The following is a 14,660-nucleotide window of genomic DNA, read 5'->3' as shown; positions in this document are numbered from 1 at the left end:
ATACAGCTCCCAAGGGGAAGAGTCAAAACCTAGAGGGAAGAGAGGGATGGAGGATCTGAAATGGGGAAGTCACAGAGCATAGTGGCTAATGATGTGGGTTTAAGTATCAAACAGATTTGGGTTCAAGTCCCTCCACTGTCACTTTCTAGCAGGATAACTTGGGCAAGTTATTTTGCCCCTCTGAGCTTCAGTTTCCTTATTTGAAAAGTGTGGATAATAGTATTATCTCCCCCAACTCTTTGTTGTAATGAATAAAAGAGGTAGCATGTGTATTAACTGAACACATTGCCTGACACACAACACTGAACAGGAGTTGGCTCTGAATACAGTGGCACAAACAAATACCGTCTATTTTTATAATTCCAAAAATATTACAAAACCTTAAGGATAGAAGAGACTGTAGAGATCAAGTCAAATCCCAATCCTACCCTCTCTCCTCACCGAGTTCTGCATCCCTTCTACAATCTACCTACCAAGTGTTGTCCAGCCTATATGTGAAATCTATCAATGACCCTGCACTTATTGCTTTTTGAGCCAGCCCTTTCCATTTCAGATGACTCTGTCACATAAAAGTGCTGTTTCTCTCAGCGGGACAGTATTGGCACTTTGGAGTCCTTTGTTTTTGCAGGGCAACCCATTTCTTGTAGCGTATTAAGTATCTCTGTCTCCTATCCTCTAAACCACAGCAGCACTCACCCCCATTACTGTGAGAACAAAAAAATGCTTTCACATATTCTTCATGATTCCTAGAATAGTAATACCACCACCTGTTCAAAACTATTGACCAAGCTAAAATCTACCCCCTGGATTTGAGCTTGAGAAAGTACAAATAAGAACACTCAGAAATGACTGAGATTTCTACAATTACATGAACTGTCTGGCAGATTTTACCTGTTTGTTCTCAGATCCATTCCAGGCCCTTCCCTGCTCCACTCTGTATCTCAGGGATATACATTTCCCAAGGCTCTTTCTGAGTAGGCTTATCCAATAAGACACACTGGAGTGTGGAAGAAAGGGAGAAGTATTTTTTTCCCTCTTACTCTGCCTTGTGTAATGTCTCTCAGGCTGAGGCAGCATCTCCTTCACGGATCCAGCTCTTGCTCCAGAGCCCCTCTCTCCATAGTCCCAACTCCTGCCAGGGCCACCCTGCCCATGGTTCTTGCTCCTGCTTGGTGACTCTGGCATCGATAATATCCTCTCTGCCTGTTGTCTGTCCAAGCTTTCAATTAATCTCTGGGGGCCTCATGCCCCCGGTTGCTCTTTCAGTTTTTCCATTACCCACGAAATAAATTCCCTGTATCATTAAACTCCTTCTGCTGAAATACATAGAGCAGTTTCTGTTTTCCTGACTGGACAATGACAGACACAAACTGACAGGTGATTATTTCCCTCCCATCTTCTTCCTGGGCAAATGGTAGAACAGAGTAGCTAGAGGAAGGGACCATTTCTGGCTTTTTTCATTGCTGTGGCACACTAAAGTAGTAACTCTTAAGGAAACATGAATTTTGTGATTTTTTTCCCCTAAGGATAAAAGTTTAGAAGAAGTTGTCAGAGCTGAAACTACTTTTCACCCCATGGACATACTTCCCCTATGGCAAAAGATGCCAATCCACCCAAATGAAGTTGATTCCTCAGACAGAAAATATCTACGAGGAAAAGATGAGGCTGGACTTCAAAGGGCCAGCATGTTGGCTTATATCTACTCTCTGTCCCCTTTCTAACTCTAAAAATCCAGGAGAAAGGAGAGTAGTTTGGTTCCAAAATATGACTAAAGTCCATCTTAATTCATTGCCAAAAAATGCTCCAACTTCTAAACAGAATGATTTAAATGCAAGACTAACTAACAGCCTTGGTTTAAAGATTAATCCAGTGCAGAAAATGCTAAAATACATACAATGAACATACCTAAATTGTAGATGCTCAAGTATACAATTTGGACAGCAAAGAAGTATGATGCTTTGTTCATGTGTTTTTTTTTTTCCCCTAAGACATGTTTCCATTCTCGTTTTCTATGTATACGCACTTAGCCAGTTGTGAAGATAAGTATCTTAAAGATTGTTTGGTTACAAGCAACAAAAATTCAACCAAACTAACTTAAGTACATAGGAAATAGGTAGAATGTGTTATTAATAAAGAAGTAAACTCATGAATCCCGGCAGAAAATTCTATCAAGCCTATAAGAAAGACTGGAAGCCAAGAATTAGTAAACCATCAAGAACCAAGGAAATTCTCTTCCTGTGTCACTCTCTTCCTCAATCAGGAACAATAATTACTAAGCAGGGAGAACTTCCCTGAGCTCAGCAAAGATCTGAATATGGAAATTGGAAGGGCTAATGAATTCCAGGCTGGGCTTTGAACCAGTTCGGAATGGCTCAGAAATTGGTGACGTAAATAAGGGCAGCATACGTGTTGCATAGCAACCAAATCTGTTGCCTAGGGATTCTGACCCAAGTCTGAAATAAATGGAAACCCTGGTGGCATAGTGGTTAAGTGTTTCAGCTGCTAACCAAAAGGGTGGCAGTTTGAATCCACCAGGACCTCCTTGGAAACCCTATGGGGCAGTTCTACTCAATCCTATAGGGTCGCTAAGAGTTGGAATCAACTCGACAACAGCTGGTTTTGGTTTAGGAAATAAACAGCAGTGCCCCACTCAAAGATGGCAGCCAGCCATGCCACTCTGAATGTATGACTCTCCACAGTTCTACCAATAATCCGATCTCCTACATGAATAATGAAAGTTTCAGCAACCTGATGTAAGAGACTGGTTACTGGCAGGACTGTGGAGTGTGACACACATTCAAAACAGTACAGTTCAGCTGCCAATTTTAAGCAGACACCGGTGTTTCTTTCCTACTCAAGTCAATAACACATAAGCAAAAGATGTGGTTGCTATGCAACACGTATGCTGCCCTCATTTATGCTGGCAATTACTGAGCCATCCTGAACCGGTTCAAAGCCCTGGCTCCAAGCTACACTGATTTAAAAAGACACAAACCCATGTATCCCCAAAAACCCATGTATATCCTGGCAAAATTTATGATATTTTTGCATGATTATTATTGGGATCAAATGAACCTCTACATTAATAAGATAAATGTTCAGATATCAATTTTAATCCTAGTCCAAGCCCAAGCCCGTTGCCATCGAGTCAATTCCGACTCATAGCGACCCTATAGGACAGGAATTAAAAAAAAATGCACATTGAACAAATACGTGAATCACATACAGCTGATATTTAATGCATTAAAAAGGCACACAGATATCTGTAAAAAGAGAGATGCTTTTGTCCTTTGGATAATAATGCCGTTTAAACAACAATGATGGTTTGTCTATCAAATGAATATAAGAAAGATAGAAATATCTCAATTATAGCAGGTAAAGAAACTACATCTAAGAATCACTCAGAAAAGCACCTAGAAAGAAACAAACTAATATTTAAATATTTTCATGAATTTCTGCCCTAGGTTTCCTCTACAGGTCACTTTATATGCATCAATGCTTTATAAGCCATGGTGAACCTGTAGTCTGTTTTCCTCTAGAAATCCCCAGAGAGGGTTACAGGACACAGACACAGGACACAGCCAGAATGTTACTCTTCTCATTTCCTCTGCTTTAAATGCACTCCTCTGAAAGTATTCCTTAAACAGCTGTTTTTGGCATCCCCATGTCTATCACCTCCCACAGAAAAAGGCTGAGATCATTGATTAAAACAGTGCTGCTAGCATGTATCATTATAAAAGAAAATTTGCCAAAGGAGGGTAACTTAGTAATGTGTACTCCAATTATGAAACAGGTCCTCATGTAACCTGGTAAAAATGGTTACAATGCACAATTAATTTTGTTTCAAAAGACTGATATTAAAATTCATGCAAATTCTTCCACAGAAATAGTGTCATCAGTGGTACTAACTGAAAGTTAAATATGGTGTACTCATGTCGAAAAAGGCATTAGGTCAAATAATCTATCAAACCACTTTAGTTAGAGGTTATAAGCAGGGCTTCAAACCAGAACAGAATTGAAAACTGAAACTGAAAAAAAACAAAAAAAGGAAATTTTCACCAAGCGAAACCGAAACCTGAATCAAAAAAAAAATGTTTTCCTGAACGTGAACCAAAATTGAAAACTTAATTTTTGCTCCACTATTTTTTGGTTCAGTAATCATTTTTAAGCTGTAAGCAAGACCACTGGACCATTTACATTATTTGCATCTGGCACCCACGTATGCCAAGTGCTTCTCTGACACATGGCTGTTAAGGACACACGGTTCATTGCTTAGGCAAGCGAAGCTGCACGGCCACAGTGTAGGTGATGACTGCTGTTACGTGAGACAAGTCACAGGCCAGTCAGAGTTCACTACTTCTGCTCCATGCTTGACCTCTCTCACATTAACGCGAGCTGTGCCTACCAAAGATGTGAGTTTGCTCAGCAATTGAGAACACTTGTAGTCAGAAATCTGGAAAGAGCTGGTTAAACACCATTGAGTTCTAAACAGATTTTCACGTGAACTGAAATTTGTGAGTGCAAACATTTTAAATATATATTATTCACATTTTAAAGTGTGATAATTAAATTCAAGAAATGGAAAATAGCATATACTTTTTTGATGATTCCATTCTTGTACTCAATCTTGACTTAAATGTACTATCAAACATTGTGCTTGTATGTTTAAATCTGATATTTATCTCACAAATCAAAATTTTAACAAACATCAGTAGCTAGCGGGAAGAAAATTAATGATTCAATTGCAATACACAGTTATTTCACTGAAAATGGCTTGATGGCATCACTATGAAGTGAGACTTTTCTTCAAAAGGTGCTGGATAAATGTACGAGAATGTCGTAAAGTGGAACTTAGAATGGAAGAAATTGGCAAACCCCGTGAATGTAAAATCAAAGTTATTTCAGTTTTTCCAGTGTACTGATGACACGTGGCTAGAAGCATTTTAATACGTACTGGTAGCTCTAATTCATTTCTACAAATGTATTTATGCATTCTATTCTGTTTATGTTATCAAAGTCTAAGGCTTGTTTTTACAGTAATGTAATACCATCGCGTCTATTCTGACTCATAGCAACCCTATAGGACTGAAGAGAGCTGTCCCGCAGGGCTTCCAAGGAGAGGCTGGTGGATTCAAACTGTCAGGGTTTTGGTTAGCATCCTGAACTTTTAACCACTGTGCCACTAGAGCTCTATAATGTAGTATAAAAAACAAAAAAAAACCAAACCCACTGCCATCCAGTCGATTCCGACTCACAGCGACCATATAGGACAGAGGAGAACTGCCCCATAGAATTTCCAAGGTGGATTTGAACTACTGACCTTTTTGTTAGTAGGCTTAACGCTTAACCACTACGCCACCAGGGACTCCATAATGTAATATATAAAAAAGTGACTATAAAATATGCTCTAATGTTAATATTATTTCTTATTCCTGAATTCCAGGATGGGATGACTCAGAGAAAATACATGTCAAGAATTTGTCCTGAAAATAACAGCACATGTCAAATTTGCAACACAGATACGGTTGGAAACCATGCAGCCAATTTAGAGAGGGACCCGAAGTGTCCCCATATGGAGGAATACAACTGCAGTGCAAAGCAAGAAGATAAAGAAGATTGAACCAAGTGTTCTGAATAAGCCACAAAAATCATTAGCTGAGCTTGCTGCTCCAGAATGCCTTAAGGTGAAATTAGATAAAAAATTGTCAATGCATGTGGTGAGTTGGTTACTTTTAATGGTTATTCTTTTGAGTTAGCTAAATATTCAGGATCCTGTAAAACTTTAAGTCCAATTATTGCTTCCACTGGTCAAAAATTTTCAATCAACTCAAGAGAATGCTAGAGAAATGATACCTCACTTGTCCTTAAAATTGAGCTCCCAAGTTGGTAGTTATCTAGAAACATGAATATTCTCTTTGAAAGTGGATGTTTCCAGTAGGTTGAGTTGGTCAGTTCTAGAAAGTAGTTGACACTGGGAATGAAAGAATTAAAAGACACACAGGTCTGTACATAAAAAAGCACTGTGTACCAAATTTTAGAGAAGTACAACATGGATTTACAACAGATTTATTCTGTAACCATGGATAATGGCCCTAATATGACTAAATTTGCTTATTTTCTCAGAATTGTAATGAAACCAAATCACAAGTATCAGGGCAAAATAACAATTTTCAGGACTCTGACTTACGGCACTCTAACTTGCAGACATTAACCCTCACAGAGTATGGTGAAAGTGACAAGGTTTATAAGAAAAAAACTGGTGTAAAGTGTGCTTCACACACATCAATTAGTTATGAAAGATGCAATAAAAGATGCAGAACTGGAAGAATTTTTAGGGGAATGTTGTAAACTCATTCGAATACTTGGTATTCTCACACTGTCTACCAAATTTTCAGGAAATAATTTCAGGAAACCTGTACTGGACTGCCCAAAAAGATGGAACAGTTTATGTACTATGTTAGAAACTTTACAAAGATGCAAAAATTTCTGTGATGTATTTGCTGAGAATAACATGAAATATTACTATTCTAATGACAAATGGGAATATCACAAATTAATTTTGGAAATTTTAAAACTTTGAAAGAAAGTTACAGTAAGATTGCAAAGTGAAAAATTAACCACAAGTGATGTTTTTGGTCTGTGGGTGGAAACTAAGCTAAAATGGTTTTTGTTAGGTGCCATCTAGTCCATTCTGATTCACAGCGACCCGGTGTACAATGGAACAAAACACTGCCCAGTCCAGCTGAAATTAAGAACGCTCGATAATACATTTGGAAACAAATTGAAAAATTTGATGTCAGGGAAAAAGTGATCATTAAAATGATAGCATAATAAGAGCGGCTTATCTAGATCCTTGTTATCAAATTCTAATTAGTTCTGAACTTAAGGTGAAGGCCATATTACATGTATAAGGCATTTGGGAAAGGATAGAAAATCTGAAAAGGAGCAATACTGAAAGCGTAACAAAAGAAAGCAATTCAGGAAATACCCTTGTTTCAAATGATGATGTTGATGAGATGGGATAATTTCTCAAAATGAAAGAAAAAAAATTGAGATCAAACAACTGTACTGTTATCAGTGACTCTATATTAACAAGCTTTGATGGCATACAAAGAGTTGAGAGAAAAAAGTGTTTTTGAATTTGGGGGAGAAAACCATTCATAATATCCCTGGTTATATGAAATTGCTATGGTAGTTCTGGGTGCACCAGCTACTCAGGTCAGTGTTGACAGAGCCTTCTCAGGTTTGAAATTCATCTTGCGAGAAAACAAGGAGAGCTTATATGAAAAAATATTAGAGGGCATTCTTTTATAATTAGATGTAACTGTGGTTTATTGCAATGATGTTTTCTTAATGAACTGTGTAACTGCATATGAATTAAATCTATATTTGTAATAAAATGTTTATTTTATGTAATGTTATGGCAATTCTCAGCTTAGAATTGGGGTGAATATTAAAGAACTAAATATTTTACTATACTGTACTTATGTATTGATATATTAGGTATGATAGCACATTCTGTATTTCTAGTATTCCATAAATAAACTCATCAATTTTAAGTAACCATTGTTACTAGTGAAATGTCACCTACATCAAAATTAAGTTTTTCTGTGTATTTTACAGTATTAAGTTGAAAATTTCCTACTAAAAAAGTATTTTAAATCCTCACTTTAATATTTACACAGTATGTTAGGAGTGTTTTTAGCACAATACTTTGTGTGTGTGTATGCTTTAGGTGAAAGCTTACAGAGCAAATTAGTTTTGTGACATTGGTTGCCAACTCCAAGACATATCAACAGTCTTCCCTTCTCCGCCCCAAGTTCCCTGTTTCCATTCATCCAGCTTTCCTGTTCCGTCCTGCCTTCTCATCTTTGCTTTTGGGCTGGCGCGCCCATTAGTCTCCTGTGCGTGCACTGGACTATGAAGCATGTTCCTCATGAGTTACTGTCGGCCCTGTCTAATCTTTGGCTGAATGGTGAATCTCAGGACTGACTTCAGTACTGTGTTAAAAGGGTGTCTGGGGTGATACTTTCGGGTTGCTGCAGTCTCTGTCAGCAAGCCTGGTCTTTTTTTTTTTTTTCTTTTTTTGTGAATGTGAATTTTGTGATCCCTGCCAGAGCAGTCGGTGGTGGTAACTGGGCACCATCTAGTTGTGTGCTCCTTAGTCTGGTGGAGGTTATAGTAGTTGTGGTCCATTAGTCCTTTGGACTAGTCCTTCCCTTGTATCTTTGGTCTTCTTCATTCTTCTTTGTTCCAGCCGGGATGGGACCAGTAGATATATCTTAGATGGCCGCTTGCAGGCTTTTAAGACCCCAGGTGCTATTTACCACAGTCGGATGTAGAAAAATTTCTTTACAGACCATGTTACGACAGTTGAGCTAGATGTCTCCCTAGACCATGGTCCCCAGTCTCTGCCCAGCAGCTCTGTCTCTCAGGACATTTGGGTTTGTCTGAGAAGCTTCTGTGATTTTTGCCCTGGTCATGTTATCCTGACTTCCCCAGTATTATGTACTGTCTTACCCTTTACCGAAGTTACACTTATCTACTATCTAGTTAGTGTTTTCCCTCCCGCCCCAAAACGATACTGTTTTTCAAGTGACTCAGTGTTGCAGTGAATTCCAGTTTAAAAAAACAGAGTTTTTTAAAAAATTATATATTTTACACTGTGTTTTTCTTTGTACTGAAAAGTTTTGAGACAGTGATTAAAACTGAACATCACTGTCACTTTTAATTATTAATCATGTGTAGAAAGAAATAGTTTACTATTGCTACTTTCAAAACTAATTACAAAATCTTCTGATGAATAAAATTCAAGTTAATATAAAAATGCAAGATTATTTGCAATACAAGGAATGAATTTGGTAGCCACATTTCTTCAGATGAAACTGACCCAGGTTATCCCTTTGCAGAATATATATTTGAGACCAGAGAATAAAAAAAAAAAAAAACAGATTTGAACAGGTTCAGACTGGTACAGTCACGGTCAATGAAGCAAAACCAGAACAGAACCAAATTTTGAAAAATCTTTGTGAACTGGAACATTAACCAGAACAGAAAAAATTATAGTTTGAAGCTCTGGTCATAAAGGAAAATGTATAACCACATGGTCATGACATGTTTAGAAACACTTTGTGTCACTTTATTAAAAATATCTTAAATCAGTAGAATTGGATGAAAATTACTCAGTGAGAACATAGATCTGTCAGCAAGATACTTGAAGATGAAGGCATAATAAAAATGAAGAAACTCAACCACTGTGACATTCTCATGACAAGAAGAGAAAGAGCTGTGTGGAGCATAGAGGTGTATGTGCAGAGGAAAATGACTTTACAGGTATAGAGAAAGGTTTAAGTAAAAGGAGACACCTAGAGATTGTGACCTAGAGAACTCATTGCCCGTTTTCCCCCACTGGCTCTGGAAGAACCAGGTAAATAAACTAAGAGTTTGCAAACTCACATTGTTTCTCCAGGCCTACCTGTCAGCAGGGTTGCAGGAAAGAAATGAGCAGCCTCACTGAAATGATGACTTTTTTGAGTTCTCTTGAGTGGCTAAAAATTGTGGCAGCTTGATGCCTAGAATAATCTCTCTACTCTTGCCATTGCAAAGATGGTTTATCTCTCTCAAGAAAACAGAGTAGAAAGACAATACATATTTCATCAGATTTATTAAGGGTCTTAAAGACTTTCTAGTCCAAACTCCTCAATGCACAGGTGAGGAAACAAAGACTCCGAGATAATACATTACTCGCTTGATGTTACAGGCCGTTTGAGCCAAACTTAGAACCTGGGTCTCCTGAATATCATCATAGGCTAATGCACTTTCCACGGTTACACATTTATCATCAAAGAATCTTTAAATAGGGGTAACTAATTGAGGTATACCTCTCTTTTCTCCTGTCAACTTATAAAAATTTACTGGAATCCATTAACAATTACATGGGCCTTTTTTCTTTAAGATGACAGACTAAATTACAAATTAGTCCTAAATCCTATGATTATATATTTGAAATATGTACAAAGAAATAGTTCTCATTATTATAATAAAGATTGATATCATTATTGTAAGGGTTAAAATTCCTTTTGCATTACCGTATAACATAGTATATATAATGCCTCAGTTCCTGAATTTGTTAAAGTTCTAATAGACTTTGTATCAGAGACTCATCAGATCGGGAGTGGAGGGCTCCCCCTTTGATTTTCATCTAAAAAACTTTGTGAAGATTCATTATTTCTATGTCAAATGTTTGAAAGAAATCACCGGTGAAACCATCTACGTCTAGAGTTTTCTTTGTGGAAAGATATTTAATAACAGATTCATATTTTCTATTTCACCTGCTGTAAGTTTTGGTAGGTTCTGTTTCATTAATGAATTTGTAAATTCAATCCACACTTTCAAATTGATTGGTAGAATATTCTTTTATTACCAAAGTTTCTAGGAAATGTAATGCCTTCATTTTCATTCATGATATTGATAACTTATTTTTTCTTTGATCAGTCTTACTATTAAGTTTATTAACCTCTGTGAAGAACCACTGTTGGCTTTATTTTTTCCTATCAAACATTTGTTTCCTCTTTAATAAATTTCAGCTCTTTTCATTATTCAATTGTTTACTTTGGGGGGGGTTAATTTGTTATTCATTTCCTAGTTTCTTGAGATAAAAGCTTAGATTATTGATTTTTAAGGTATTAGTATTTTCTAATACATGAATTTATAGACAACGTTCCACTGCTATTCATAAGGGTTTCACCGGTTAATGCTTTTCAGAAGTAGACTGCCGGGTCCTTCTTCCTAATCTGTCTTAGCCTGGAAGCTCAGCTGAAACCTGTCCTCCATGGGTGACCCTGCTGGTATCTGAATACCAGTGGCATAGCTTCTAGCATCACAGCAACACACAAGCCCCCACAGTACGACAAACTGGCAGACACGTGGGAGTGAAGAGGACTTGAAGCACTTCATAATGAAGATCAAAGACCACAGCCTTCAGTATGGATTGCACCTCAACATAAAGAAAACAAAAATCCTCACAACTGGGCCAATGAGCAACATCATGATAAGCAGAGAAAAGATTGAAGTTGTCAAGGATTTCATTTTACTTGGATCCACAATCAACAGCCATGGAAGCAGCAGTCAAGAAATCAAAAGACTCATTGCAAAAGACTGCTGCAGAGGACCTCTTCAAAGTGTTGAAGAGCAAAGATGTCACCTTGAAGACTAAGGTGTGCCTGACCCAAGCCATGGTATTTTCAGTCACATTATATGCATGTGAAAGCTGGACAATGAATAAGGAAGATCGAAGAGTTGACGCCTTTGAATTGTGGTGTTGGCAAAGAATATTGAATATACCATGGACTGCCAAAACAGCGAACAAATCTGTCTTGGAAGAAGTGTGGCCAGAATGCTCCTTAGAGGCAAGGATGGCGAGACTGCGTCTTACATACTTTGGACATGTTGTCAGGAGGGATCAGTCCCTGGAGAAGGACATCATGCTTGGAAGAGTACAGGGTCAGCGGAAAAGAGGAAGACCCTCAAAGAGGTGGACTGACACAGTGGCTGCAACAATGAGCTCAAGCATAACGACGATTATAAGGATGGCTCAGGACAGGGCAGTGTTTCGTTCTGTTGTGCACAGGGTCACTATGAGTCAGAACCGAATCGACGGCACCTAACAACAACAATAAATACATTAATTTAAGACTATAAATTATCCTCTGTACACTGCTTTATCTGCATCCTATCAGTTTTGATAAGTTTATTAGATCAAAAGATTTCAAATTACCACTGAGATATCTTCTTTGACACACAAATTACTTAAAATATACGAAATTTTCAAGTGATAAGTACTAACCCTAAATTATGTTCACAGTCAAAAATATAATTTTACTACTTTTACTTCTCTGAAATGCTAGAATATAACATTTTAATTCATTTACACTACTGTAACAATGTGTTTGTATTATTGTTGCTACTGCATTATTGATTTTAAATATATACATTTTTTACTCCAGAACATGTTATTTTTACCATAAATTTGTAAACTACATTTAATGATATATTTACTCATGCCATTTTTTTTTCTTCCTGCACCTCTGTGCTTCCATCTCCTTAAACAGCTTCTATTACTACACAGTTTTTAGTGTAGGTTTGCCAGTGATATATTCTTTAAATTTTTGTTTCTCTGAAAACTATCTTTAACTCACTTTCTTTTTTACAAGTAAAGATTTCTAGGTTGGCAGTTATTTTCTATCATTACTTTTTATATGTAATTCCATTATCTTCTGGCTTCCATTGTTCTTGCTGGGGACTTGGATGTTGGTATTATTCTTGCTAATTTGAAAGTAATGTCTTATTTTTCTCTGGTTGCTTTTAGTTTTTTTTTTTTTTACTTTGGTTCTCAGAAATTTTATTATGATGTGCCTAAGTTTCATTCTCCTGTTACTTGCTATTCACAGAGTTTCTGATATTTGTGGGTTGGTGTCTTTTCTTAAAGATGGAAAATTATTAGCCATTATTTCCTTGAATATTGATTCTACCTGTGTGTGTGTGTGTGTGTGTGTGTGTTTCTTCTGGGACTCCAATTACTTGTATATTACACATTTACATTATATTCCATATGTGTTATGCTCCTTTACCTATTTTATTTCTTCTTTTGTCCTCTCCATGCTTCACTTAGATAGTTTTTATTAAGCTGTCTTCCAATTCATTGATCCTACCTTGTGGTGTGTCTGATCTGCTCTCAAACACATTTACTGAGTATTTAGCACATTGCATTCCTTGGTTGGTGCAGTGGTTAAGAGCTTGGCTGCTAACCAAAAGGTCGGCAGTTCAAATCCACCAGCCGCTCCTTAGAAACTCTATGGGACAGTTCTACTCTGTCCTATAAGATCACTGTGAGTCAGGACCAACTCAACAGCACCTAACAACAACAACAACATTGCTTGGTTATACAATTGCCACTTAATTCTTTTCTATAGATTTTACTTTTTTTTTCTTTTTTTAGATAAATTATCCATCATTTTACCTATTACCATTCAGTCCCTCGATTTTCTTGAACATATTAATCATTGCCATTTTAAAGATTTGTCTTATAATGACAATTTCTGGATCCCTGTGAAATTTTTTGTGAATACATTCTACTGTCAGTTTTTTTCCTTGACTTTTTGTCAGTAATATTTGGTGTAGTGTCAGACATTGTACTAAAAATTGTAATGGTTCCAGATTATGTAATCTTCCTCCAGAGAGGATTTACCTTTTTTTTTTTTCTGCTAGGCAGAAAGAATTAAGGTTTATCACCTTAATCTAACCAGGAACTAAGGAGCTTTGAAGCTGGAGTGCAGTTTTAGAAAGTTTCCGTCCACCCCTATAAGTCTACTCCTCCTAGGGCATTGTCCCGTACCTCTTCCAAGTGAATATCCAGTGTGTTCACCAGGATCAGTCTCCTGGCAGGCCTTGAACACTTATCTTGGTCTCTTCAACACTAATTCCCAGAAATTTTTAGCTTAGCTTTTTAGCCTCCCACTCATTCAATTTCAGAGGGGAAAACAGCCTGTGTTTTGAAGCTCCTCAAGTCAACTCTTATTTTTTCACTTCACTCTATGAGACTGCCAAAAGTTCTACAGGGTTCTTTTTCCACCAATGACATCCTTCTCCCTGAGCAAAGTCCCATTCTCAACTTCATATCCATGCCCAGAAATAACAAATGCCCTCAGGACAATAGTAAGATACATCATTAGCCCACCTTTCCATTGTTTTCCAATCTTGAAATTTTAGCCCTCTAGTCCTCATTTTCGACGGCACTCGGGGGGTGGGGTAGTCCTCATTACTTCAAAAACTCTCTGATGCATTTAAACTGATTTTTTTTTAAGTTGTCCATATCATCTGATTGTTCTCAGTAGAAGCATTATTTTACCATAAATAACTCCATCCTATCCAGAAGGCTCATAATATTTTTGTTCACTGTAAAATATAATAAAATTCCATCAGTCCTTCAAAAGTTATCCAGAAGCCTCATAATATTTTTGTTCACTGTAAAATATAATAAAACTCCATCAGTCCTTCAAAAGTTGTCACAGAAGACAGACAGATGGGCAAGTCTGTTATATTAAGCAACTAAGAACTTTGTGCAGTCTAAAGGAATTTATAACACTACTTAGAATACTGTGAAATTTTACAGTATTACAGCCTAAGTATAATGCTGTACTGAGTATACATGTCATAGTGTCTTATATAAAAGACACAGAGGAACAAGAAAGGATACCTGTTATTTCCAAAAATAAATCTTGATGTATAGGCATAAAAGAAGAGGTCTTTTACAACCATTCTACAATATAATGAGGAAGTGATACAGTGATGTTCCATGTTGTCCGTTTTTTATGTTTTAGGGTTGCTTTCTTGATCTATATATTTAGATGTGAGATATTTGTATTTTTAACAAACCATGTAAGAAGCAATAAAAATCACTTTGATATAGATGTGCCATTATATTCATAAAATTCTTAAAAATATATCAACTTTAAGTACTCATTTTTATACCTAATTACTTTTTAATAATGGATCTGGTCATGATCTCCATGCTAGTAGAGTCAAAATACTATTAAAATCCTCTGAAAGTGTAACTTTTCTTATTTACTCATGAAAGCATCCAAAGAAGACTAAGAACATGA

General features: G+C 36.8%; 1 protein-coding gene across 6 annotated transcripts in view; it reads right to left on the bottom strand.

The window, feature by feature from the left end:
• Positions 1-14,660, bottom strand: part of SGCD (sarcoglycan delta) — a 1,252,876-nt gene that overhangs the window by 1,169,031 nt on the left and 69,185 nt on the right. For 4 of the 6 annotated variants that reach the window (XM_049874193.1, XM_049874190.1, XM_049874191.1 and 1 more), the window contains one exon: positions 13,736-13,953. The exons of the other annotated variants lie outside the window; for them this stretch is intronic. The gene's annotated coding sequence lies outside the window, so the exon portion shown is untranslated. The remainder of the gene's footprint in view (positions 1-13,735; positions 13,954-14,660) is intronic. 6 annotated transcript variants of the gene reach the window in all.

Source organism: Elephas maximus, chromosome 2 (genome assembly GCF_024166365.1).
Source record: "Elephas maximus indicus isolate mEleMax1 chromosome 2, mEleMax1 primary haplotype, whole genome shotgun sequence".
In the NCBI taxonomy this organism is placed as follows: Eukaryota; Metazoa; Chordata; class Mammalia; order Proboscidea; family Elephantidae; genus Elephas; species Elephas maximus.
Note: the sequence above shows the minus strand (reverse complement) of the source record. Positions and strands in the feature narration are given on the sequence as shown.